We start from the raw sequence: 4,619 nt of genomic DNA on the forward strand, positions 1-4,619 counted from the left end.
TTTACCTTGCTTGAAATAATAAAGCATAATGTGCCAAAAATGTTGCTTTTTCCTTCTCCAATATTAAAATGGAAACACAAAAATTCACCAATTTTGATGTCTTTTTTAAAATGCATGCTGATATGACAGCTGTCACAATACAATCTAACAAAATTGTTTTGAATGAAGTTAAAGACAACTAAGTGCTACGAGAGCCGTCTTATGGAAAAAATCCAAACGAACCTTTTGGCCAACCCAATACTTCACAGTAGCTTCTTCCCTATATGCCAGCCTTAGTCAGTGTTTAAACAAGTCCAGTTTAACCAGATGGACATCCCACTACCAGATAAACGCACATGATATTTCCCCACTCCTCTATCTTTGTAACTTTTATTTTACTTCATTTCAATTCATTTCATATTTTGCCCATCTAGCACATCAAGGACTATTTTATGTAAAATTGTTGAAGCTTTCCAATTTTATCCAGCTATATACTTTCCTCTGAATACACAGATCTCCTCATCACTCTACAACTTATAAATATATGTTGTCTTTTATTGCTTTCTTATATTCTTACATTTATTATTTTCGTATATTTCTTACTTGACATTTTTTGGTTATTGTTTTGTTTTCTTGAATCTCTTCCTTTTTCTCCAAAGTAGTATGAAAGCATAGCTTTTTTTTTTCTTTATAAAAAGGAAAGTGTAAATCATTTTGTTTCAACTATAAACTTAACACTGTATATGCTTTAAGGGAATTCTGGGCATGACTGATAATGGAAACAGGAATAGAGTACAAACATGCAATTAGGGGTGGAGACTCGGAAAGAATAGTTGCTGTATCTGTGGTGATGAATGTAAGATTTGTCTAGAGAGCACCCAGGGATTTGCACTAATGATCAAACTTTTTTTCAAGTTAAATTTATCTTTATAATCATTCCTTTAATTTAGTTATGGAGATCTGATGATTTCAGAAAGTTTCATTCCTCAAAAATCCACATGGAATCATAAAAGTAAAAAAAAATGGGGGATCATGTCTGTTTGTTTCCTGTGTGTATATTGGTGTGTTAGAGTTAGATATTATAACTAAAGGTCACCTTCTAACCCCTTTCTTACCTGTTTGCAAATATGAGCCAAAATCATCTTTTGATGTGCAGGACTAGATGATTTAGAAACTCTCAGTGCCTCCTCAATCTTCCTGAGAACTATGTACCTCCTCGAAGGTGAAATAAAAATGGTTCAGCCAAGACCCTAATTTTCAGTAAATCTTAAATAAAGTAAACTTTCTGAGTCTTTTTGCTCATTATGGACTTAAAAAATAACTTCTTTTTAGGATTATCATGAGGATCTGAAAATGACATCTAAAACATCTGGCTCATTCAATGAACAGTGGCTATTTTAATAAGGCTTACACAATCAACATTTTAATCCACAGCACATATTTCATTTTGAGATTAAAAAAAAAAACTACCATTTGTTAATTATTCTTATGTCAAGGTTATCCTATTAGTTTTGGGGAAATCTTAAGCCCAAACCAAAAGCTGGAAATTTGAACACCTAACACCCTCCATTTTCATGTCTTCTCCTCCTCCAAACACACAAATCACCACAAAAGTGATTGATTTGACAATTTCAAGTTTACTGAAGAAAGTTTTAACACAACAAAGAAGGGAAAGTCACAGGCAGAGTCATCCATGTCTAACTTTATAAAATCTCACAGAAAATGCTTCCTCTAAAGTCAGGAACTCCTTTCTTTTCCTAAAGGCCTCTTCTGTGAATACCTTCAGGAATCCTAAGAGTCAGGATCCAACTGTGCCACCAGGTCCTCACTTCAGTCTTAGCGTCCCTACATTAAAGATGAAGGGGCCTTGGGAACAATGATGCCTGGATGGCCCTTGGCCCCCAGGCAAAGTCTAGAGAGATGGACATTTTCACTGTTTAGACCACACTGATACCATCACACATTCATCCAGTCTTCCAACCACTTTCTTCTTGACCATCACAAAATTGCAGGCATCTTTCTAGTCTCAGGAGATATCAAATATTTCCTCTTTCTTTTAGTATCTCTGGTAGGTGAATTAGGAAGGCCTGGATCCACTTGGACTATGGTCTGTAATTGCACTTCCATCCTGGAACCTGAGTAGTAAATGGGGCACAGCATTGCTGTGAGATTGGGATAGACATATACACTAATAGGTATAAAACAGGTAACTATTAAGAACCTGCTGTATAGCACAGGGAACTCCATTGTACAGTAGAAACTAACACAACATTGTAAAATAATTATACCCCAATTTAAAAAAATAATAAAAAATGACAAAAAAAATTTTTTAATGGGTGAATGCATTGTTCAAAAAGTTCTTGGTGAAAATGAAAAATATGTCTTTTATTTTTACTTAAAAACTGAAGGCACTTTTTGGCTAACCCAATACTTTGAATGATTTAAAGATTATTTTTGACTTATGCTATAGTGTGTTTCATGTAAGAACAGCCAAGAAATATTGAATAAGAAAACCTGTTTTTTGCTACCTATCAGTAGGCTTTTACTCTGGGCAATTCATTTAACTTTCAGTTTTCTAATAAATTATCTCTAACATTCGAAAAGGCATAGGTATAAGTGAAGAAACAGAAAACTGCCTGAGTTTCTCAGAGCTCTAAAACCAAATGAAATCATGTGTGTGAATTTATTTAATACACTATAAAAAGTAAGCTAATAAAAGTGACACTAATACATGCATTGTAAGTTCAGTAGTATCAGGTGAAACAACCTGTCTGGCTAAGTTTTTGAAAGGAGAAAAATTGAGAATGTCTTTGAATTTTATTTCGAAGCGTTCTTTTGTGAACTAGTATCTGTCAAAATGTAAAATTATGTAGATTTTATCTCAGAAAAAAGAAATATGTTTGAAATTCTCATTGTAATACTCTCCAAATTATTGCAGAAAATAACAAGAAAAGGCAATAGGATAGGTGTTATCATGAACATAATGATTACTTACATTTTTAGAAGCCATTACTAGTCATATGTCCTTATGAAAACTTTTCTGTAAGTACATGAAGTATTTGGCAAATAAAAACAAATTATTATTATAGTTCTCAAGAACTCCCCAAAACTATTTTCTCTAAGCAAGATCATCCTTTGGAAATTGAGTAAGAAGGTATGGAGGAAACAGTATTATTGATCTGTCTGAGAAGCAGTATAATATGTTACGTTGTAAGTAAAACTGAGTTGAAAAAATAGATGTCAGTGACAGTTTAGTTTCACAGAAGAAGAGGATTCCCTCACAGAGCTCCTGTTTTATAAGTTAATGAATGTAGCTCTGATAAGTGAAGGAAAATGTATATAAATGGTAACAGTAAAAAGATGAGCCACCTTCTAGTTCCTATTCAGTGAGTAGCCAAAGGGTTTTTTATGGTTACTGTTTAAGACCAAGATGAACGTGTGACATAATGATCAGAAGGAAATTTGCTTTCCTTACAGAATGAACTATTTTTAGACAATGATACACAGAAAAGATGCAGGGAAACAGATTTTGGCATCTTGACACATGTTTTAGGTATGAACAGTCTACTTAAGAATTTGCTTAAAAACAATTAATTCACAGAGAAATCAGTTGTTATAGAGCAGCCTACGTGGAACAAAGAGCAAGAAATCTGTAAAGATGTGGCTCTTGGAAGTCTTTGACTACAATACAAGAAGAGAAAGTATATTTGGGGTCTAAATTAATGCTTTCATCACCTCCTGAAAGATGCGGTTACCCCTGTTAACTTCATTTACCTTTAATTACTTTTTCCCATTTTCACCTTTTGTTAATGTTTTCATACATTTTATTTCTACATATATTTTAGGCTCACAGGCATTTAAAATTCTTTTTATACTGTCAGTATACATGTATATTTACCATTTCATTTTGCTTCATTCCTTTGCATTTACATGCATGTTTCTAGGATCATTATTCTACTGCCTTAAGAATTCCTTTCACTTAAGATTCTCAGGGTTGATTTTTCTGTTTTTTGTTTGCCTGAAAATATTTTCATTTCACCTGCCTTTTGGAGTTGCAACTGCATGATTACTAGATCTTTTCATCATGTACAGTATGTCTCTCATTCTCTTCATGTTTTCCTCTTTTATTCTTTCAAGTATGCTTTTACCTGAATATTTTCTATTGATTTATATTTCTATTTACTAATTCTCTTCTTAGAGGTATCTGATTTACTGTTAGACTCATCAATTTGATTCATAATTTCAGTTAATATATTTTTCAGTTCTTGAATTCTAAATTTTTTTTTTAAGATTTTCTTCTCCATTGAAATTATCTACTTTTCTCTTGATTTTTTGCATATATTAATCACAATATGAGTTATGACTTTGTTAGATTAACATTTGTTAAGAGGAGTCATAAGGTACTGGTTAGTGAGATTTGGTTCAACAAAAGACCACAAGAGAAATTGATATAGAGAAGTTTATTACTCACAGGTCCTGGAGGAAGTACCTGGTGTGCCTCAAGGTTCCACACAGGGAGGTTAAGGCAGGGTACAGGTAGAGTCAGAGGCATTACCTGGGGCACATGCTTTTATTAGAGTCCTGGTGGTGGGGTGTTTTGTGTTCCTAGGCTAAGACCGATTGGTCAATTCAGTCCAAAA

The sequence above is a fragment of the Physeter macrocephalus genome, chromosome 9 (genome assembly GCF_002837175.3).
Source record: "Physeter macrocephalus isolate SW-GA chromosome 9, ASM283717v5, whole genome shotgun sequence".
Lineage (NCBI taxonomy): Eukaryota > Metazoa > Chordata > Mammalia > Artiodactyla > Physeteridae > Physeter > Physeter macrocephalus.